Below are 24,370 nucleotides of genomic sequence, written 5' to 3'. Positions count from 1 at the left end.
GCCCCACTCACGGTCCATGGGTGACCACTTAGAGTGCTGTTGTGTCCCAGTCGAGGTGATTCGACACTAAAAATTTGCCTACGCGGGTTGAGTACCTCCTATGTCGTCGCATATATTAATGTCCTCGCGAAACATTAATGATCAACATGTTCATAGACGCTTAACATACCAACTTACAACACTATAACTTTCAAATGTTTTTGATATTCATTTTGACGCAAACTCATAATACATGTATTTACAAACTTTGATAATGTTTTCAACTTATGTACAAGTAAGAGGACGTGTTGGTCCTGCTTACAAATACTCTTTTAGGCTTGGCCCATTCTTTCTCGTACAATGCACAAAGATTTTCGTGGGCTAGACTCACAGTTTTCATATATCATGCCGAGAAAATGATTTTTACTAAATTTTCTCCACAACTTTTAAACCGGTAAACAAAAGGATTTGTTTAAAATCTTTTTAAAACAAACTATGAACTCGCTCAACTTTATGTTGATTTTTCGCATGTTCTTTCTCAGGTTGCATTTTTAAGACTATGGAACGGTTGGAATAGGAGAACCCACGGGATTTCGAGTACTTAGTGGGCGTGCATTGTTTAGAAGTCTTAGCTTATTTGCTTCCGCTGTGCAATGAAGATACCGGTCCAGTCACGCCAGCTCTGATATTTCGGGGTGTGACATTCTACTTTTGCTCAGGGGGTTCAACGTTATGTAAGACGACCTTTAATGGTTGCAGTACCGGAAACAACAAGTCCAGCTCTCCTCGAGTCTATGGCTAATTTGGTTCCACTATTCTTAGCGTGGGGCCGTATCCATGGGGTAATGCATACACCCACATCAACCTCTTTGCACTTTCTACAAGGTATTTCTGCTCACCTATTTTTCCTTCATTTTTATGTGTATCCGCTTGATGGTTTCACATTGGTCTTGCATTATTTTTGGTTGGCCAAACCTACTTCTTTGGAGTTCCAATTGGTAACTACTGTAGCTACTCGTGCAATGAGAAATTCTTTTATATTGGATCCATTAACACTTTGGGGCAGGGAGTTAATTCTGCAGAAACTTGATAATGTTGTGGATGACCTTCATACACTTGCTACTCATTATTTCTCCACACTCCCAAACCTAATAGTTAGCATTTCAGTTTGGTTTTGATCATCTTCTTTGGTTCATACATGGATTGGAAATTCTTCTCAAGCTGGAAACAAGATTAAGAAATTCTGAAGGGAAAGCACCTGGGTCTACTCATTCATTTTGGTTATCAGACGTTCCCTTTCTTGGTGGCCTCTTTCATCCAAAGTTAGTTAAATGGGGCTGGTACTTCTTTCATGATGCTCAAAAGCTACTATTTCTTTCTTTGTTGCTGGTCTTGGTGGTGCTTATTTTGGAAGAAACTTCGGTACAGTGTGTGATATGGGTTGGGTAATTACTGCACAAAAGGTTCTAATGTCTCTGTGGCATAAGTGGCAAACTAAAACAGCTTACAGCACAAAGTTTTTTTATATTTCCATGGAATGCAATTGTGTTCCAGATGGTGGATTTTAATACGTTCATGAATCCTCTTATTTTCTCTCTTAGTAATATCGCAACTACGTTGGTTGTGTTTTTTGTTGGGCTTGCTGGTGATCAAAATAAGAAACATACATTGGACATTTGAAGGTTTGTATAAATTCAAGTCAGAGTTGTAGATATGGAATCTTAGCACCAGTCAAGGCAACAAATGTCTATGTTCAGCAGCCATCAGCAATGGAGACCGTAAAGATTCGAGTTGAAGAATTCACACAATTGAAATCCAGCCTAAGCCTAGTACTTAATGATGGCTGGAACAAAGCCTTTGCTAATGACAACAACCGGTATGAACCGTCTGCTGCTACTAAACACGTTCCACTTGTGCCTTTGGTTCTTGCACTCACATCCTTTGAGGCTCTCTATGGACGTAAACCACCTAATATAGCTTGCTACACCCATACTACTATGACAGTTTTCATCTCATGCTCGTTCGTGACACCAATATTGGAACAATGGGATTCCTTCCCGACCAAAGTAATTCATTGGGACGACACTACCCCTTTGCTTAAACCGTTTACACTCTCCCACCTTGAGGACAAGGTGGCCTTGAAAGGGGGAAGTAAACCCCATTAAACAGCCCAACTCATGAGGCCCAACAAGTTGAGCCCACCTGTGTGAATGGTGAAGGAGTAATCGCAGAATATATACGTCAGGATAGATAGAGATTAGGCATGACGAATATTGTTAAAAGTGCAGTGATTTCTTCTTCTCACCTCCCTATCTGAATATATGGTTTCCCATCCCCCTTCATTATCAATGGTTTCTACTTTGCTTCTAGTTGTAACCATTCCATGAAATCGATAAAAATATAGTTGATTAAACTTTTAATTGATTGCTGCTCTGGTTGTGGTTATAACGAATCACTTCATAGAACCACCATCGCCGACTGCCGCAGTGCACATGGTGGAATACGGCTGAAACGAAACGTAACAGTGTTTATAAGTAGTAGTAGTGGTGAGAACAAAGAAGATGATGATGTATATTTATAGGTTTTCTATAGTAGAATCTGGGGATATTAACATTCCTAATTTTAAATACTTAGGCCAAACAATTGAAAAGATTATCTATGGTACTTCTCAAAGTTATAAGAAAGTGGGGTATGGTGGGGCGGGACTTTGGGGTATGGCCCGACACGTGGCTTGGGTGGGTTCCGCTAGGCTGACCCACATTGAAGACGGTATGATGGGGCGGAGGTTTGGGGCGTGGCCAGCGGCTAGGCCAACGACTAGTTGGGCCAAGCCAATGAAGAACCGCCATGTCATGTGGGTAGCCCCGCCTAACGCCCTGGCTGATTCCCCCGCCCAACGGGCCACACCGAAACCCAAGCCCACCCGAGGTGGTGACTTGGGCATTTATACCCAACCCAACCCACACCCCAACCCTCACCCCATACCCCATAGTCTAATCTTCTATATATAATACGCCAATAAAACCTTTTTTTGGACACGTGTCATATTCTCCGGCCAACTCATTATGCCTTTTCCCGCCCATTTTTTCGGGTTCCAATTCGGGTCTTGTGGTGCTCCGTTTCATCTTATGCCTTTCCCTTTTGTTATTCAACTAGTAGATGCCCCGCCCGCGTTGCGGGGCGATAGCCGAATAATTCTCAATCAATAAAAAAAAAGACTACTATAATTTTGCTATGAAAAAAAAAAACGATGATAAAACCGTAATTTTGGGTTCAGGGCAAAACTATAATTTTTCAGGACTAATGAGCCAGTGTTAGGCTGATAGAGTTATGCGCCGCCCGTGTTGTGGGGCGCTAAACCGAGTATTTCTTAGGTTAATAACATGTACGCCTTTATGTCAGTTAGTTATACATGCTACCTATAACACCATATCAAAAAAGATACATCAAGTTAACCAATTAAAGAAAAACAGTACCATAGTTATGATGAAAAAAATTAACTAAAACGATGACAAGCGTGTAATTTAGAGTTGGGGGGCAAAACAATAACTTGTCAGAACCAATTAGCGAGTGATAGACAGCTGTTTGGCGTGAATAAAAACAAAATTAAATCAACAAAGTAAAATAAAACACTACCATGGTTTTAGCAAAGAAAAAACGATGGCAAGATTGCATTTTTTAGCGGAGGTATGATCGTAAATTTAAAATGGAGGTAAAATAATATTTTTAACTGAGGGCAAAACCATTTTTTTTTGAAATGGGGGCAAAATCGTAATATTTTATTTGCGGGCAAAAGCGTAATTTTTAGTTGGGAGAGAAATCGTAATTTTAAACTGGGAACCAAATCGTGATTTGGCAGGACTCTAGCTGAGGCAAAACCATAATTTTATTTTGAGCTGGGGGCAAAATTGTATTTTTTAACTGGGGGCAAAATCGTAAATTTAAGCCAGGGGCAAAAGCAAAACTTTATTTCGATTCGAGGGTGAAATCGTAATTTTACACCTAGGATAAAATTGTAATTTGGCATAACCTATAAATAACTATTATATAAAAAAAAAAACCTAAAAGTCAACATGGCCGCCCAAAATGGCCAATGAGATAGCTGAGACAAAACCATAATTTTATTTTGAGCTGGGGACAAAATTGTATTTTTTAACTGAGGGCAAAATCGTAAATTTAAGTCAGGGACAAAAGCAAAACTTTATTTCGATTCGAGGGTGAAATCGTAATTTTACACCTAGGATAAAATTGTAATTTGACATAACCTATAAATAACTATTATATAGAAAAAAAAAAAAAAAAAACTAAAAGTCAACATGGCCGCCCAAAATGGCCAGTGAGATGAAAACCCTATTCCCGGACGTAAGCATCTTCTAAATGTTAATGTTAATGTTAATGTTAATGTTAATGTTAATGGAGATAATTCAATTTGAAACCCTAATTCTTCCTCCTCCTCCCACAATCCAATGCACCACAGTTGATTATCTTCAAGGTTAGTTGATGCTTTTGATTTTTGTCAATCTAAAATTCCTCTCAATCGACTTTTATTTCATTCGGTGTTTCTCAAACGTCGCCGTCTAAGCTGTTAAAAAGTCTATGAACTTTCGATTGATTCCACTACGATTTAGGTATAATCAAACCCTGCTTGATGTTATATCCTAATCTCTTTGATGATGGCCATCCCTCTGCTGCTATAAGTTATCATTTGTGTTTAGCTTCGATAAGATGTTCTACCAAGATTCCGAAACAAGCTGTTATCTATGAATTTCTGGCTCGTGCTATTGTTAAAAGAGATATCCCATAATGACAGTCATATTGTGTAGAGTGCTCATTCAAAGTATAGGGTTCTTTGGGATTTCTTGTTGGTATAAAATTTATCTGTCGCTAATATAAAGAACATTGAATAATGCTTTGGTTGAGTATAAATATTTAGAGTCTAATACGATGATTATACTTTATACTGGTACCACATGGTTGACTTTACTAATTTAATCATGTAGCCAAATATGCTAATAAAAAACTTCTTTGATTCTATGGATATGTTTGTGTACGTATGGTTTTACCGCATTCCTTAGTGTCGAGTGATTGGGAAGTTAGGTTACTGTGAATCCAAAGCATGCGGATTAATCTTCATATCGAATTGATTATTTAGGTTTGAATCTGTGTTAGGGATGTTGATTAGGCCGGGTAGTGGAAAACATGCTATTTTGGTGTATTAATTTTGTTTACATTTTCTTTGTAATCTGCTGCAGGGAGTCTTCAAAGCAATACTGTCTGTCTAGGCTAAGATAGACGAAATTGGCAAAAGGAGATCAGACACTCATATGTGGTTTTTCCATTTTTTGTTATCCCTTTGTCTTATAAATTGATTTTTTTTTTTGTTTAAGATGTGTGTACCTTAAAATTTATAGTCAACATACAACTGTAAGATCATCTATTAAAAAGCCTTTGAATACATTCTATTATATTGGTTTATCAATTTTTGTGGATTATTGTAAAAATAATATTTTTGAGGCAGGAAAGTATTTTCTTTGAGGAGTTTGTTTTGGAGAATTTGAGATGTAGCAAAGAAGGTCTCACCACTGAAGAAAGATTATCCATTTTTGGCCATAAAGAAAAAAAGCTTCATTCTGATACGAAATTAAAGATTTTTTATGTCAATCCCTGGTAAATGCTTTCTATTTCATTGATGTTTTGTGACAAATTTGTTATCATGTCAATTTGGGTCATCTAAAATTTGTCAGCGGGTCAAAACTAACACGTACTATACATTCCAACCACCACGCACCCGCCGCCATTCTGCCTCCCACTGTATTGACCAGAACCGAAATAATGATAGTTTTTGAAATTACTCATTTTGCTCCCAATCCAAACCCATTTTGACCTGAACATATCCTGGCCCGTGACCCCAACCCGCCCGACACACCCAATTCTCCAGTCATCATTTGGTAATCAATCACCTTTTTCAAACATTCACATTTTCATTCTTCATTCATGTTATAGTTTAATTTGGTGCTCATTCTTTTTCATCCTTTTTGCAGGAGTATCCTCATTGCTTTTTCTGTGGATTTGGAATTATTGAAGAGTAGACGTGTTTGTTTGGAGACATTTTCAGTTTTGAATTATCTTTTGTTTTATTTTCTTAAATTCCATTATATTTAATGTTTGGAGAGAACTGTTATAAAATATGTTGATTCAACAAAACATGCTTGGGCCTTTTCTATTCTTACTTACATACAACTTATTTTAATTTTAATTAATAGTGGAGCTGTTATTTTAATTTAGAGATGAATTGTAAAATACTATCAAATAGTGAGATCGAAATTACTCTCTACTAAATATTTTTGAGATTGAGAGTAAAATAGAGAAGCTATTGTAGATGTTAAACGAATGAAAACTCTATTCTTGCTATATAACTTTGAAACGGAGAGTGAAATGAAAATGATTTTATTAATACTTCTAAGAGATCAAAAGCTTAATGTTCATCTTCATCAAAACTTTGTCCGTATTTCATAATTAATATATGATAGTAGGGAAACTGAATGAACAGTGCCAAACCTGTTCATTCAGCCACATAGGACTTAAAGGGGACTTGCTTTCCTTAATTTCAAACCTCTTGATTGTTGAAATCAATCACCGATAGAGAGAGACCTGAAAGAGAGAGAGAAGACATGCGACATAATAGACAGAGAGACATGGTAGGGTGCTTCCACGTCTTCGATGGCAGAGACGGTGGTTAAACCGTCGGAATGGGTGAGATACCGGTGCCGGATTCTCTGGCGGTGAGAGACCTGGGATTTCTAGGGTTCCGTCGAGGTCCGGTGAGAATCCGGTGACCTGAACCAGGTATGCATGTATCCTTTATAGTTAGATCGGGTCATGGTTGTGGTTTACAACGGTGGTGGTGGTAGGGACGTGGTGGAAACCGGTCACGGATAGGGTAGAGAGACACATCTGGAGAGGAGAGAAATAGAGTAGAGAGGCGGCTGTTAGGGCAAGGGTTTCACCGTCGAAGAAGTAGGGCCATCTGACGGAGATCGCCAGTAGGAGCTGAAGTCGAAGGAGAAAGGAACGGTGAAGGTGCCGTTGTAGATTTAAGAGATAAAACATTCGATGCCGGCGCAGAAGCTGGTGAAAACAATGGTGCGGAAGCTGGAGATTTACCGAATCATATTCGTACATCGGCGGCCTTAAACGCTTCAATCGGCGGTGCAAACACCGGGAATCCTTTCCCCGTTGCCATCTGGTAAACTTTAAACACTCCTGTCTCAGTAATCAGCTTCACAAACGTTATTTTTTTCATGTCAAGATCTTTCATATCCAGGTAAGGTTTATGTTTCAATTGGCTAACGATCTGGCCTTATTCGTGAGCGCCACTGCCGTCAGATGTCGTTGATAGGTTTGTTGACTAATTGGTTTGAGATTTGTCAAAGATTGTTAGATTGGTGAGTTTTGTGAATTGTGGTGAAGACTTACAAAATTAGCTTAGTGTGTATTGATGTTGCTGCTATTCTTTTGAATCCATTTGAAGTATGCCTTTTAATGGATTATTTATCACCCTTTTATTTTATACTTGCTTTGGGTTGTCTGGGATTTGATTCCTAATTCGTTTGTTGTGTTGGTTATAATTTCATCTCAGATGAGTCAGGTTCGAGCAGATCTTGGCCTTATTTCAAGAGCAAAAGGGTATTTCAGTGTTTAAAATTATTACATGTTTACACAAGATTAAACGATTTGCTAAATCTCAAAGGTGTGTTGGTTAATATTGGCTGTTTCTTAATTTTTGATGACGGTTGGTCGGCCGTTTCTAATGGAAATGAATAGTGGGACATATTCATTGGGCCAACTCTTCAGCCCACATGTTCAATTCCTGTTAAACCTTTTGCCACGCATGAAAACACCAGCCATAAACCCACCGCCCCTTCTGATTAAAAAAATGACACGATTGCCATAGATATGGTTGGTGAAAGGAGAGAGCGCCAGGCACGACGGCGAGTGGCCAGGCTGTGGTGGAGCAACGGCGGTAATACCGATTTCCGTCGAGTGCTTGGTTGGGATTCACTAAACAGAAGACGAGGAGGAGGCTTATGGTAGATCGGTTCGGTCACACAAGCGGCCGTGATGGTCGTACTAATTATTCTTCATAATTTGTGTTTATGTCAGGTTAGGATTTTAGGCTGTGAAAGGATGATCGCATTACTCAACTGGCTGGATATGCAAAAATGACTTGAGGTAAATATCTTTGGATTTTTCATCTCATATGATTGTGTTATGAGGTTGGGTCACTTTCAATGTTTGAATTGATATGACATAAACAAAGTAGTTTGTTAGATTGCAGGTCACATTTTATTTGTAACGGGTCAAACTGCAAAATGTAAGGTAATATTATAGCTTGTAGATCAGCTTACAACTTTGATTGCAATAGTTTTTTATTTTGTAGATTGCAGCTAGCATCTCTGCATATGGTAGGGTGAATATGGGTTGTTGATCAGCTTGCAGCTTTGATTGTAACAACTGTTTTTTTGTGTGTGCATATGGGAAGCCATTGCCATTGGGTTCCAATAAGATTATCACATATTTGAGTTTCAATATTATAAAATTCATTCCAGATGACTGATGCAAAAGCATTTGAGGTAATTGTCTATTTAATGCTCAAGGATATGCAAAATTAAAAAATTTGCTTTTCTTAACTAATTCAGACATCTTTTTGGTTTTGTATTTACAGCATCATATAGCCATCATTTGCAAATTTAATTGTCAATCGTAAAATTACTACACATACTGTATGTGCTTACATATTGTTTGTAGTTTTTATATTACTTAGCCATGTTTTTTGGCATTAAGATAAATGGTGAAAAAGGTCCATATTTCTATTATGTTTGTGGTTGAAGCTTTGCTATATTCAACCCTTACTAGACTTCTTATGTGCAGGTATTAGAACGATACTCGGTGCAAAACTAACTTTGTTCAACAAGTATCTAAATTCTTTTTATATATGTGTTATCACCAAACACAATCTGTCATTAGTCCAATCGCACCAGAATTCACCTACAAACTGGAATTCCTGCTGCAACCAGACTTCACCTTCAAACTGGTATTCCCGTCGCGACACACGGGCGGTTTTAGTAAATACAAAACATGTATTACGGATATTTCTCTTTGTTCGGTTCTTTTTATCGTTGTAATGTGTGTATTTTTAGTTTTTGATATATTTTAGGTTTTTTTTTCTTTTGTTTGCTGTAGTGAGTTACTGAAACCGCGCCGCAACGCGCGCGATTGATCTCGCTAGTTTCATTTAAATTTATAGAGTTATGATAATGATAATATAAATTTAACTGTTCAACTCGTGTATTACACGGGTAGATAACCTAGTGCATATATATACAAAACTAGTAAGTTTAAAAAAAATCTGTTTAAAAAACAAACAGTGAAAACAATAAAAACGTGGACGGCAGGATTCGAACCTGCGCGGGCAGAGCCCACATGATTTCTAGTCATGCCCGATAACCACTCCGGCACGTCCACTTATTGTTCCAAGTTCTTCTTCATTACATTTATTAAACGAAAGATTCATTAATACTATATTACCTAGCGTTTTAATTGTTTATTACTATATTTAGTATAGTAATAGTAATACACACTAAGAATCATCGGATGAATCTTACGTATCGGTTTTATTTGTACATTGAGGACAAAAGTTTGTTAATTGGTAAACATAAATGATAGAATATACTATAAGAATTAAGAGGTAATAGGTGAACTGTCTCTTTGAAAAAAAAAATGTTGAACAAATACAATAACAAATGCATTATAAAAATGGGTAAAACTATCCTACAAAGTCTCATAAATTTAAGAATTGTACAAAGAACGAGTTAAAGTCACTCGTGCGTTGCTGCGAGAGATTGATTATGAAAATCTTTGAGATCACTTTGTCTTCGACACCCATTTGTTCTTAATTTATGATCTTAGTTTTTGAAAATTGTTTTTTGACGAAACAACTTACTTTGATTTGGAACACAATAACTTGATATAATTTTACCCCAACCCCAACACCACCACCACAAAACAAAACAAAACGTAAAAGCTTTATATTGCTAATGAATAAGAACAGAATTTTGATAAATGTGATCTTGGGAAAATATGTGACAAAACTTATATGCAATCACAATTTTTTTTATTGCAAAAGTTATCCTGCACAATGAATAGAAACTGAATTTTGGTTCTATAACAAACATAAAACTTTTATATTGCTAATGAATTTTATATTGCTAATGAATAAAAACAGAATTTTGATAAATGTGATCTTGAGCAAATTAGTAACATAAATTATGGATAGCAAAATTTATGCCGCACAATGAATCGAAACTGAATTTTGGTTATTGTTAAAATATTTTGTTTGAGTTGTGGTTTTATGAAGTTATGAGATTCTAATACATATACAAGTGGTCAAATACTAAAAAGGAAATTGAAAACACAACAAATCAAAAAACATAATATGTTAGAATTATGTCAATCTTCTAAAATTAGAAACAAAACAAATCAGAAAATGTAATATGTTAGAATTATGTCAATCTCCTAAAATTAGAAACAAAACAAATCAGAAAATGTAATATGTTAGAATTATCTCAATCTACTGTACTCTAGTATATCCGCACAACATTACTAAAAAATAATATTTCTAAATTGAAATTACTATATAAATAACTAGGTTAGTTACCCATGTAATACATGGACTGATATAATATCTTATGTTAATAGATGTTTGAATAAAACTACATGACACATTGATTAAAATATACAAACTTGTAATTATAATTAGGGCTAAATCAGATTCTTAATTACAAAATAACCGTATTATTAGGGCTAAATCACCATGTTCTTCTCTGCTCTCAAAAGATCTGAGCCTCATATACGTTTGATCGATTGAAACTAATTGCTGCTGATAAATTTTGTTCTATCTTCAAAGATTGAAAAGGAGACTTTTCAATATATTGGGAAAGGGCATACAAACAAATCTTTCAAATCTGAGTTTTGTGAGTGCACACGAGGTGTTTGTGAAAATGTCTCAAAGAACAAATCTTTGTTTTTTTATATATATTTATATTAACACCACCCATGGGGTAAGGGGTTACGTGGGGTACTATTTAGAGGGCGGGCAACTCGCGGTTGCTACCCTATTTCGTCTTGTATAGGGTTCTTTCACCTGTTTTCTACCCCTACAACTCAGCTCGAGTTCGGTCTACCCTTTGTGTGTTTTTTTTTCTTCAGTGGCAGCTAACATACGCACATGGTTCCTAGAAGGAGGGGTCGGAACGTTAAGTCAGGAGGCCATGTGCAAGGCTCTGCTACCGGTTTAAGGACCTGCCCCTTTAATTTTTTCCACGAATGTAAAGATGGCAAACCGGGGTCTGGGGGATTTCTCCGCCTACTTGAACACATGCAAAGCACCCACCTCAAGACAGAAAACCGAAGGCTGTCTTTGAAGGAGGCTATCTCCAAGGACTTGGACCTTTTTTTGGATGTTGGGGAACTTCTTAGGGCAGGAGATAAATGGTTATGTAGGAGGTGCATGGTAATGCATGCACTCACTAGAGGGTGCAAGCATGATGATGTCGTGTCGTTTGCCATGGTCTCGGGGGATGTTGAAGATTTCATTGTTGGGATCCGGAAACCATGTCAAATGGTGGTTGACAGAAACCCAAGTCACCCAACAGGGCTAGTTAGTGATGTTAACCTCCTTGATCGTGTTTTTTCCATCCCTATTCAGACGGTTAAAAGCACCCCCCCAGTTGTCGACTGGCGTTCGCTCAGGTCTTAACAGGTGCTTTACACAAAGTAGTGGCGTCGCCAGGATCGGTTGACAATTGGGTCCAATTGCTTTTGCTACCGCGTTGCACCTTGAGGGTGGTTAGACCATCCTCTAGACAAGAGCGGAGATTAGGGAACATGAAATCTCTGCAATGTAGTAACATCTTGCAAGCACTTGCAGTTTGGAAAGATGGGTCTGGGTTTAACGATTTGGTCTCTTCCCTATTGGATAGCGTAGGGGCGGTTGGGGCTCCTAGGGGAGAATCAAGGAGGGAGGAAGACAAAGAAAGGGACCCTAATATTAAGCAATGTCTTCGGAAAGTCAGGGATGGACATTTCACGGCTGCAGTTAAGGTTTTATGCTCTAGTGGACTTGCCCCTCTAGGTGATTCGACTTTAAAAGCTCTTATTGATAAACACCCAGTAGTGGCGCCCCCGTCCCTGCCTTCCAACCCTTTGGCCCAACCCACTCTTTTTGTTGATGGGGAGTGTGTGCTCAAATGTATCCGATCCTTCCCTAAAGGGACGTCTTGTGGTAGGGACGGGATACGGGCTCAACACTTGCTAGTTGCTATTGGTGGGGAGGGTTCTGTGACTTCCTCTGGTTTGCTTACGAGCATTACTGAAGTTGTCAACTTATGGCTTGGGGGATCTTGCCCTAAGGTGCTTGCTGAGTTTGTTGCCTCGGCCCCACTTACCCCCTTATTGAAGCCCGATAAAGGAATTCGACCCATTGCTGTGGGGGTATTTGGCGAAGATTGGTTTCCAAGGTGGCGATGAAGAAAGTCGGGAAAGACATGGCCCAGTACTTGGGGGACTTTCAATTTGGAGTGGGGACGCCAAATGGGGCAGATGCGGTGCTTCACAGTGCGAACAAGTTTCTCCACTCCTTTCATGCAGATGGTTCCCTGGCCTTGCTTACTGTGGACTTCTCCAATGCCTTCAACACGTCGACCGCACAGCCTTTCTCCAAGAGGTTCATCAGCGTTGCCCGTCAATCTATCGGTGGGTCCAATTCCTTTACGCCAAGCCTGCTAGGTTGTATGTTGGTAACGAGTGTATTGGGGCTACTACCGGAGTGCAACAAGGAGATCCCTTGGGGCCCCTTCTCTTTGCCCTTGCCTTCCACCCCCTTATTCGGCGGGTTCAGGACCGCTGTAATCTCCCGTTTCATGCTTGGTACTTGGATGATGGGACGATTATCGGCAACGCGTCTGAGGTTGCTAAGGCCTTAGATATCATCAATGAAGAGGGGCCATCTCTTGGGCTTTACCTCAACGTTAAGAAAACAAAAGTTTTTTGGCCAATGTGCGACGGGCGGAAAGTTCAATACGGGCTTTTCCCGAGAGGGATTGGTAGACCAGAGAGGGGGGTTTGGCTCCTTGGTGGGGCTATTAGCCGTGATCCTAGCTTTATTGGGGAATTGGCAGGGCGGCGGGCCACGGGGGCAGTTGATCTCATGAAACTATTACCCTGCCTTGGGGATCCCCAATGTGAACTCCTTCTGCTAAGGTCGTGCATGGGGGTTGGTAAGTTACTTTTTGGGTTGCGGGCTTGTCAACCCCATTTTATGGTGGATGCAGCATCTCGGTTCGATGCTGGCCTCCGGGCGGCTATAGAAGATATAGTCGTGTGTGGTGGCCCCTTCTTTAGGGACCTCCAGTGGCGTCTAGCATCTCTGCCGATGCGTCTAGGTGGTTTGGGCCTCCTCTCAGCTCGAGATGTTGTGGCTTATGCCTTTGTTGCGTCTAGAGCTCATTCTTGGGAACTACAGGATCATATCCTTCGAAATAGTGGGATTATATCTCTCTCCCGGACTTTGATATTCGCGGTTTCTCTAATAAGGACACCGCCCCCTCGAAGCCACAAAAAACTTTGGCGAATGCTCTGTTTAGCAAAATCGCTCAGGGTCTGGGAGAAGTTTTTGATTTGTCACCCCGCCAGAAGGCGGTGTTTGAGTGTTTGAAGGGCCCTCATGCTCAGGATTTTTTTGACAGTTATCCCGATTGAGGGGTTAAGGCAATGCATGTCTGCAGTAGAATACAGAGCCATTCTCAAATACCGGTTGATGATCCCTATGTACCCGGAAGACGTAGGTTGTCCAATATGTCGTAAAGCTTGTATGGATATATATGGGGAGCATGCAGTCCATTGTAAAGAGCTCCCTGGGTTCAAATATCGGCATGACTAGGTGCGGGATGTTTTGTGTGACATCCTGAGAAGAGCTGGGATTTCTGCTAAGAAAGAGGCTCATGTGAATTTCCTCACGGACCCTATGGAAGGGAGATCTACTCTGCGACCAGCAGATCTGCTCGTCTTTGGCTGGGCTGGGGGGAAACATGCTTGTGTAGACCTCACGGGGGTTTCCCCTTTGGTGGGTTTAAGGGAAAACGGGTTTGTAGCTGGGCAAGCATCTAGAAAAGCAGAATCAAAGAAAGTGGATAAACACGTTAAAGCTTGCGAAGAGAACCAACACGTCTTTGTCCCTTTTGCTTTTGATACCTTTGGCTCCCTAGCACCAGAAGCTATCCACTTCTTAACTAGGGTTGAACAGGTCATCCACAACAATTGTTCATCCCCAGGGGAGCAGGGGTTTGTTTTTGGAAGATTAGGGTTTGCAATTCAGAAAGGGGTGGCGGCGCAGCTTATTGCCCGTCTACCTTCTGTATTGATGTAACTTGGCAAATGTTTTTTATATTCGAGTTACTCTACTTACAAATAGAACAAATGTAATAGTAATTCATAACTCAACATTTTTTGTTTTATTCATGACACTAGCACGGAAGAAGAAGACCAAGTATCTAAATAATATGACAATAAATTGCAAGAAAACTAAATAACGTTCACTAAATGATGGTGATAATGATAATATCGCAAAACAATCAATAATGGTAAAATAAACTGAATAGCACAGATAGTTACTCTTGTATGTCTCAACATAAAATTTGTGTACAAGAAATAATAAAGTTGAAAGATGACCAGCATTACATATCTATGGAAATATAGGGTAAAAGACCTTTAATTTATATCTTGAAAATAAAACTAAAGATCCATTGGAAACCAATTGAAAGAGAAACTGAAGTGAGTTGTCTTCGATTGTACTCCGAGCAACTACAAATCACTTGCAAATGACTTCAGAATATGCACAATTATACTTCCCTCTACTTTTGAAAATGGAAATATATGGTTCTAGTTATACCAGTGCATCAATAACTGAATCGTCTTCCAAAATCCGAGGGGTATTTATGTCTAACAGTTGGTTCTAGTTAGCCTGAAAAGCACAATTCTATTTGTAGGACAAATTTATTCAGCTATGTGATGAAATGAAGCGGTATATTAATTAATGTATGGTTAACACATAAAATACCTCAAGTCATCGATCTTGACCTGTGTTATCCGAAACTTTCGGCTCGTCGGTAACCTTTTGCCTTGCCCTTCCCATTCTTTTTTCATCTGTACACACTAAGACTACGAACATATATTGTCAAGTCCTTACATTCAGTTTTAGAGGCCGGCATGAATATATAAAATATAAGTGTAATTAAGCTGATTTAATATTGTTTGATCTAGGGATAGCATTTGGTACTGGTTCCCATTTTCCTCATTTTTCGGTATCAGTACCGGTATTTACGAATAAAACACTCGTATTGTATTTACACTATGTTGCTATTCAAGAATCGACTTCTGGGCAAGAAAAATAAACCAATTATCAGCATTATGTGTTTAGTTAATAATGCCAAGTTGAATCACCATGCATATAATTTCAAGCACTTTAGAATTAATATAAACATACATTATTTCATCAAAATTAGGGCCATTTCTGTTGGATTAATCGGTTGTTTACGGTTCACAGGTTACACACACGTTATCGGGTCACGGGTTCATTTATTAGTCACACGGGACTAAATCGGATAAATTTACTTGGTCTTAGGGGGGGGTGGTTCACTAGTGATAGAATTTATCACTCACAAGCACCAATCAAGTTCCGCCATGTCATCAACCATTTTTTCATCACTCACAACATTTTTTAGTGGGGGTGGTCATCACTCACCACCACACCCAACAATTTCCCCCCAACCAACAATTACCCTCACAAAAAAAGTATAACGTGCGTGAAGAAAATAACGGAAAACAATTTTCGTGGAACATCAACGCGTTATAGTTTGTACCAGGGGTGGAAAATAACGAACATCAACGCGTTATACAAATTTCCGTGATAATATCACGGGACCGCCTTATGTTGACCGAATAAGTTGGAGAAAAAGTAGAAGTGATGGAGCATGCACATTACGTGGGTTGTTAATTTAGCACGTGTTTTAGTTAATTGATTTGCTTATTATAAATAGGATACTAGTATTTTGTTTCTTTTGTACACCCCATCTTTCAATTATAATACAGAATATTTTCATCTTTACGTACACCCTTTCTTCATATTAACCTTCACATATATTACATACATACTAGATAGTAGATACATATGTGAGTTAATTAGTGTGTGAGTGTGTGTGTGGAGTGCGGCCTGAACCAGTGGCGGAACTAGACCTTCAACTCAGGGGTATCCCAAAATTTTTTAGGGGTGTTCTCGTACTTGTTCAGGGGTGTCCTGTGTATAAAAATCGGAAAAAAAGGGGTGTCCTGTGTATAAAAATCGGAAAAATTTTTTTTTTTTACACTACTGGTCAAAACTTGAGCCGTAGCCCGGGCTACGCCCGTTAAGCCTACAGGTCCGCCCCTGGCCTGAACCACCTGAACCAACAATTTCTCCTTCAAAATTGTGATCAAACATTATTACATTACTGAATCAAGTTATAATTTCAAGCACTTTGACTTCAAAATATAGACAGACATCCATTATTCCAGCAGAGATCGATAGGGCACATTGTTCTTTCAAAACTGTTATCAAACAATACTGAATCAACCTACAGTTTCAAGCACTTTGACTTCTTACGATACTGCATTCATACAAGAGGCAACTTGATAAACACTAATACTTGTTAATACAATAATGAGTTTCAATAGATGGTTAAAAACAAAAAACGGATTTGGGAGCAGAAGGATTCGAAACAATATTTACCTTCAACTGACACTGGCGAAGCTTGGCCGGAATGCTTGCGATTGCGGCGGCAAAAACAACTGACAGGCTATAGGAGTGTTCATCAGAAAAAGGTCGTTACCAATAAGATAGACAGGGGTTAAAAATGTAATATTGCTAGTTAACTCAAGGATGTAAATGAGTCTATTGTAGAAGGACCAGAATGGTAAATGTCTAGTTAGTTAGTTGTTAGAAGGTAGTTTGTTAGTTAGTTAGGGGGTATAATAACTAATGTAACTGTTAGCTTGATGATAATGAAACCTTCTCTTTCTCTCTAGATTTGGGCCTTAGAAGAATAAAAGAAGTTAGAGTTAAATGTTTGGTTGGTCTCTGTGGTTTTCAAAAGTTGCAGACTTGGTCCTAGTGGTTTACTAATTACAAGTTTGGTCCCAAAAGTTGTCAAAAATGCACTCGGTTGGTCCCCAGCCCTAACATCAGTTAAATATCTCAGTTAAGTCCATGTTAAATGACCAAAATACCCTTGCTCATTAACAAAAGGATTTCAACACCTTTCTGACTTTATAATCATCTTCATCACCATCATCATCTTCATCTTCTTACTGCAATGTTTAACCCACCACCATCTAACCCACCTCGCGCCACCATCTCACCCACCTCCGTCACCATTTCGTCATCGTGTTAATCAACAACAAAAACATCAAAATCAGCGTCCATCATCTTCCTCATCGCGTTACTCATCATCATCATCGTCATTTCGTCAGCGGCGGGTCGCCGGAAAGACGACCAACATCGATCGGACCCAGGAGAGATCGAGAGAGAGGAGATCGGTGTGTGCTTTGTCGGATTCACAACGTCGATCGGACCATCCGCCCTGTTTGGGTGTCAATCGGTCCCTTAAATCCCTAAAAAATGCAGCTAACCTTCTTCAAGGTAACAACTCGGAGCCAATTTCTGCTGAAAAAGGTCCTTAAATATGGTGGTCGGCGCTGATGGTGGTGGCTGGCACTGATGGCGGCTTCAAGGTAAAAATGGAGGTGTTCAGATTAAAGATTTAGTGGGATTAATTGGAATAAAAAATGCATCATCAGTTCTTGTTATACGCACATATCAATTACTCAAACGCATCACTGTTTGTATTCTTCATACATTCTGAGTTGTAGATCTGTATCGAAGATTGTGTGTTTTGAGTGATTGTGATAGTTTCTAATTTGTTGTTCCAGATCTTTAGAAATTGATTCAAAATTGTTCTTGAACACATTCTGATCTGGTGTTGTTGTGAATTTCGAAAAACGAAGAAGAAGAGAACTAAGCTGGATAATATTTGATGATATCTGCGATTGTTAATTTCATGTTGCAGGGAGGAGGTGGTCGTGATGGATTGGTTGATTCACCGGAGAAACCGGACGACCGACAGGTGATGAAGATGATGATGGTGATGAAGATGAAGATGATGATGGTGATAAAGATGATTATAAAGAGAGTTAATAAGCAAGGGTACTTTGGTCATTTAACATGGACTTAACTGAGATATTTAACTGATGTTAGGGCTGAGGACCAACCGAGTGCATTTTTTGACAACTTTTGGGACCAAGCATGTAATTAGTAAACCACTAGGACTAAGTCTGCAACTTTTGAAAACCACAGGGACCAACCATGCATTTAACTCAAGAAGTTATTTGGAATTGTTTTGGATGATTTTGCCTGACTAAGAAGGAAAAAAAGGAATGTAAGGGTATCTTTGAAAAATCATATTTATTGACTTTCTCACTCCACATTCAAGTCAGATGCATATTCCATCCCCATTTTTTAAACGTTCATAACTTTTTTATACGACATAATTTTTTCATAAAAATTTCACCATAAAATCAAGTGTCTTTTTATCTTTAATTTGAGTATACATTGCTATATAAAATATGATGACTAAAAAAACCCAAAAAAATTTGTTGTATTTCTATGTTGTATAACATTTTTTTGTGCTGGATTTTTTGTATTACATTTTTGTGCTATATTTTTTGTGTTGAAATATTTTTTTCTATAATTTTTTTATGCTGAATTTTTTGTACTAGATTTTTTTTGTGCTGAATTTTTTTGTACTAATTTTTTTGTATTATATTTTTTTGTTGTATTTTTTAGAAAGCAAAAGGGTTGTTAAATGTCATTTTCACACTCTTGCTTATAAAGACTAAAACATTCCGTACAAAAGAAATACACCGAAAAGTGGAAAAACGTGGACGGCAGGATTTGAACCTGCACGGATAGAGCCCACAAGATTTCTAGTCATGCCCGATAACAAATCCAGCACGTCCACTTGACGTTCTAAATCTTCTTCATTACATTTATTAAACGAAATCTTAATTATAGTATTATATTAGCTAGCATTTTAATTGTTTCTTACTATTAGTAATACACACTAAGAATCATCGGATGAATCTTACGTATCGGGTTTGTTTGTAGATTGAGGACAAAAGTTTGTTAATTGGTAAACATTAATTGGTAAACATAAATGATAGAATATACTATAAGAATTAAGAGGTAACTAGATTTAAACTCCCCCTGGGTTGCGGCGGGGGCATAGAACTATACCAAATAGCACTAATGTCACACCACCGTCAGCGACTACCAACACTGAGTCGATCCAGGACCCGCGCGTTGCGACAAACTTGTCAAACGAAAAAAATAAATGTAAAACATTGAACCACACATGCATGTTGTGTCGTGTTAACTCGCATAATTTTGAACTAAAAAAAAAAAAACGTTAAACGACACACGCACGTCGCGCCGTCTTAACTCGCAAAATTTAGAACGAAAGTAAAAGAAAATTTGCGAAAGATGAAAAGTAGAGGGACCAAAGTTGAAAATAATAAAACTTTTGAGTTAAAAATGAAAAAAAAAACAATTTATATGTGTTAAAATTACAAAACATAAAAAGCTTTTGGGTTAAAGTTAAAAAATCAACTTTTTTTTTTGAAAACCCCCCAAACATAAATTACAACACCTTATGCATAAAATTGTTGCTAACTTATGGAGTGTAAATTTACAAATAAAACAACACAACTTTGAATGGTTCAAACCGATTGAATTTGGTAAGATAATGAAACCATTATTTGATTAGGGTACAACCACTTAAGCACAATTTACAACCATACATGCATACAAAACAGATTGAATTTGGTTAGATAATGAAACCATTATTTGATCAAGATACAACAACTTAAGCACAATTTAAAAAAATGTTACAAAATAATAATATATAAATAAATTAGATAATGAACAACAATTTAAGCACAATATACAACTATTTTGATTAAGATACAACAATTTAAACACAATGCACAACTACAAATGCATACTTTTGTTACAAAATAATAGTATATAAATAGGTGAACGTCTATTTGAAAAAAAAATTGTTGAACAAAAATAATAAGGCATGCTATATATATATATATATGTATATATAGGGTAGGGATCCTAAGAGAAGTACACCCTATTTGAGAAACTTGAGAAGCAATCTGTACCACACATTTTTCCTAAGCAAAAAATGCAAAAAAAGGTGAAAAAATGCAAATTTTTTTTTTTTTTTTTGGAAAAATCGCAGCTTTTTCTTTAAGGATTAAATTTTTTATTTAAAAAAAAAATTGGGGATTTATACATATGTGTATATTGTTAATCTTTTAACTATACATATATGTATATTGTCAATTATACATATATGTATATACATGTTTAAAATTGAAAAAATATGTGTTATAAATCCTAAACCTTATACCATAAACACTAAAGCTAAACCTTAATGCTAAACCCTAAACCCTAAAGATAAACCCTAATTCTAAACCCTAATGCTAAACCTTAAAGCTAAACTCTAATTCTAAACCCTAAAGTTAAACCCTAAAAATAAAAAAAACTAAATCCTTAAAGAAAAAGCTGCGATTTTTCCAAAAAAAAAAATTGCAATTTTTTTTACATTTTTTTTTTGCATTTTTTTGCTTAGGGAAAATGTGTGGTCCAGAATGCTTCTCAAGTTTCTCAAATAGCCTACTACTTCTCACATGATCCTTATCCAATATATATATATATATATATATATATATATATATATATATATATATATATATATAAATAGGTAAAATTATTCTACAAAGTCTCTTAAATTTAAGAAGTGTACAAAGAAACAACGGATCGAAAAATATAACAACAATATCAAAGAAAAAAGACACAATAAGTCACAAAAAGGCATAATGACGCAAATATAAAATAGACACAATACTAAATAATAGATAGAAGGATATAAAAAAAATTCTAAAATCTACAAGCTATAAATCCAAAAGTGAAAACCTAAAATCTCATATCGTAGAATTTGATTAAACGGTTACAATGTCGTTTTAATGAGGTCAATTGAAGTTCGTTTGATACCTTCTTATGTAGCAAAACTCCTAAAGAATGAAAGCACATACACATTTGGTTAAGACGGAAAGAATTTGCAGATGGATTGATAATGCCATAAGCATTGTTATCAAAACCTCAAGAATGTTTTCTATCATATCAAACTACGTAGAACTCATGAGATATTCCAATAAAGAGAAATATAAGTTTGATTATATTATCCCTCTTTTATCAAAAGTTCTCTATTAAAAGTTCAATCTAATCACAGTTCAAAGTGATGATGTCTAAGCATTATCGAGAGAAACTGTCGAGACTTGATATTGAAAATTTTTGAATGACCTTGGCACAGTCCAATGTAGTTTGAGTAGGGATGGGAGTGGTATATTACTCGTACCGATACCAAATTTGAACAAAACAAGGTAATAAATACCGTACCGAATATACTGGTATGGTACGAGTATTTCGGTACAGTACCAGCTTTGGTACCACTTTGTTTTTATTTTAGTTTTTGAGCACTTGTACGAGTACTGTATATGTAAAATCGGCATGAATACCAATATATTAGAAGTACCAAATAGGTAAAATTGGTACGAGTGCCAGTACGTTACATCTACCAAATCGGTAATATCAATACGAGTACCATAAATGCCATAATATGAAATAAAACATAATATAAAAAACTTTTAATTTTCTATTAAAAAAATTATACCAAGACCTTTTTTACCCGTACTTGTACCAATACCGAAAATAGTGCATAACAAAATAAACAAACTTGGTAACAATACATGTACCAAGTACCTAAAATCAGTACGGCTATAGGTACATGTATTTGGTAAAACATGCCCATCCCTAAGTTTGAGTATATATATAGTTATATTTTTATCCATTGATAAACTATATCTAGAAGATGTTAGGACATTCTCATTTTAGAATAGGGCTGTTCAAAAAGCTCGCGGCTCGGAGTTCGCTCGAAGCTCGCTCGGATTTAGCTCGGAAAAAGCTCGTTCGACATGGCCCGGTTTAAAAGTGAGCCGAGCCGGATCGGCTCGGCTCGGCTCGGTTAGAAAGTGAGCCTACTCGGCTCGGCTCATAACGAGCCGAGTTGGCTAGGTTTGGCTCGCTTTGTAGCTCGGCTCGGTTTAGCTCGGTTATTTTACTTATAATAAATTTTAATTTTATATACATTATAATATATTACAAAAAAATGATTACTATTTACATGTATATAGGTTTGTAATTTGATATCTATGGCCTATTTGAAGGTTGATTACCATACTAATGAACTAATATTGTATTTCATTGAAATTAAAACTTATTTTGCGTTATTAAACTTGATATTGGTTTGTAATGTATTAGGCTGAAGTTAATTTGAATATATTCTTTTAAAGTATTGAATAATATTTTAGTATTGAATTTTCAGAGGTATATATTAATTTTTCTTTATAGAATCGAGTCAAACCAAGCCGAGCCGAGCCAGCTCGGTTTAAAACCAAGCCGAGCTCGAGCTTAGATTTTCAGCTCGGTTTCAAATCCGAGCCGAGCCAGCTCGGTTTATAATCGTGCCGAGCCCGAGCTTGGCCTGGCTCGGCTCATGAACAACCCTATTTTAGAATTACCATAGTTAAATGCATATGTGCAATAATATTTCTTTCTAGCTATGCATGATTATATATATATCTTCTATTTGAATTTATCAACATGATATAGCACATGTCTTATAGATGTAAAGAAGGTAACACAACATGGTTGTGGATCTTATGGAATTTGTTTCCAAGAGGAAGAACTAGAAGTCTCATAAGAAGATTTTACAATTCTGGATCGTGAATGATTTGGCTAACTAATAAAAATTATATGATTTTAAAGCATGTTTAGATTGTGCATTAAAAATCTAAAAGCATCGGCAAGAAGCTTTGCTTCAAAATCATCAAAGCAAGAGGAGGATGCTATTAGAGGTCTGGGAATCTACAAAGCTCATCAAAAAATACTCACTTTTAAACGAGACGAACTTCGATGTCTCTCGTTGTATCAAAGCTGTGACTGGAGGAACCAATCTCTTGGCAACCACCCCCCATCGGCATGGTAAGTTCGTTTTCGACCCGAAACCCATCCCGAACAACCGTTTGCCAATTCTAAATGTGAATGTCTTTTCTTTTCCACCTCAGGGACTGACGAAGTAAATACTCAAGGAATCAAGAGAAATTTGCAACTGATGCAGGGGATTTGCAAATTTGGAGTTGACCCGGGTACTTTTGCCAGCAACCCGCTTATCAGAGGGGGAGGTTTTGACTCGTCATATGGACGATCCAAATAGAACTAGTTGGAGGGAGAGCTAAACAGTTTCGAAATCATTCTCTACATGTGGCCAAGATTGAAGACTGGGCCCTACATGGGGTTTAACTTCAAGCAAGAACAACCTCCTGAGTTGATAAATGCTTATCATCACTTAATTGATAAGTATTTGATAGACTGTATGCATGTTTTTGGTGGAGGCGTGAGGGGTGAGGGGTGAGGGCTAGTTGCTTGATCACCACGGAGGGCCATACGTGAACTGGAAGTTGGAGGAGCTTGCTACAAAACGCAAAATGGTGTTCGATGTCCGTGAAATTGATTGGGGAGACAACAAGTTGGCACTGATCAGATTTATCAAGAACTGAATTTGCCGAGAATACAACTTTTATATCGTGTTCAAACTATGCATTTTAGATGGTCATAAAAAAATGACAACTGAAGATTCTCAAATCATTATAATAGCATAATAGTCATTTTTCCCCTAAAAGCTTGTAGCTCCTTCTAAACGCTAATAGTAGAAGCTTCTAACCAAAAACTTCAAGCTCCTAACCCAAAAGCTTCAAGCTCATTCAACCAAACAAGGCTTTTTATTGAGTAGGAGCTTTTCTTAAAAGATTAAAGCTAGAAGCTCCTAAAAACTCTCAAAAGCTCCGTGCCAAACATACCCTAGGTTAGAGACCTGTATGGTATACATGGTTAGATCAATAAAATATTAAATAGTTACTAATAAGCGAAAAAAAAAGTTAAGACAGAAAATATTAAATAAATACAAGAGAAACAGGAAACTTTGATTTAACATTATTATTTAATAGAAGAGTGACGGAAAATAAGAGTATACATCTTTATCAAAGATTTTAATGT

General features: G+C 37.3%; 4 long non-coding RNA genes and 1 other non-coding gene across 7 annotated transcripts; 4 read left to right on the top strand and 1 right to left on the bottom strand.

Moving 5' to 3' along the window:
- The first annotated feature begins 560 nt into the window (after positions 1-560).
- LOC110894493 lies at positions 561-2,399 on the top strand. Its single transcript, XR_004874586.1, has 2 exons — positions 561-864; positions 1,046-2,399. It is a non-coding gene; the product is annotated as an uncharacterized LOC110894493 (long non-coding RNA).
- Positions 2,400-4,297: 1,898 nt separating this feature from the next.
- Positions 4,298-6,235, top strand: LOC110894492. Of its 2 annotated transcripts, none has more exons than XR_002566360.2 (3): positions 4,298-4,471; positions 5,232-5,646; positions 6,021-6,235. It is a non-coding gene; the product is annotated as an uncharacterized LOC110894492 (long non-coding RNA). The 2 variants fall into 2 exon arrangements; XR_002566361.2 differs by having other exon boundaries at positions 5,232-5,927; positions 6,021-6,183.
- Positions 6,236-6,513: 278 nt separating this feature from the next.
- Positions 6,514-9,209, top strand: LOC118484825. Of its 2 annotated transcripts, XR_004874585.1 has the most exons (4): positions 6,514-7,225; positions 7,304-7,378; positions 7,619-8,612; positions 8,705-9,209. It is a non-coding gene; the product is annotated as an uncharacterized LOC118484825 (long non-coding RNA). The 2 variants fall into 2 exon arrangements; XR_004874584.1 differs by having other exon boundaries at positions 7,304-8,612.
- Positions 9,210-9,422: 213 nt separating this feature from the next.
- Positions 9,423-9,504, bottom strand: TRNAS-AGA. Its single transcript has one exon. It is a non-coding gene; the product is annotated as a tRNA-Ser (tRNA).
- Positions 9,505-22,761: 13,257 nt separating this feature from the next.
- LOC110896520 lies at positions 22,762-23,996 on the top strand. Its single transcript, XR_002567960.1, has 2 exons — positions 22,762-23,299; positions 23,383-23,996. It is a non-coding gene; the product is annotated as an uncharacterized LOC110896520 (long non-coding RNA).
- The last annotated feature ends 374 nt before the right edge of the window (positions 23,997-24,370 follow it).

Source organism: Helianthus annuus, chromosome 12 (genome assembly GCF_002127325.2).
Source record: "Helianthus annuus cultivar XRQ/B chromosome 12, HanXRQr2.0-SUNRISE, whole genome shotgun sequence".
Lineage (NCBI taxonomy): Eukaryota > Viridiplantae > Streptophyta > Magnoliopsida > Asterales > Asteraceae > Helianthus > Helianthus annuus.
Note: the sequence above shows the minus strand (reverse complement) of the source record. Positions and strands in the feature narration are given on the sequence as shown.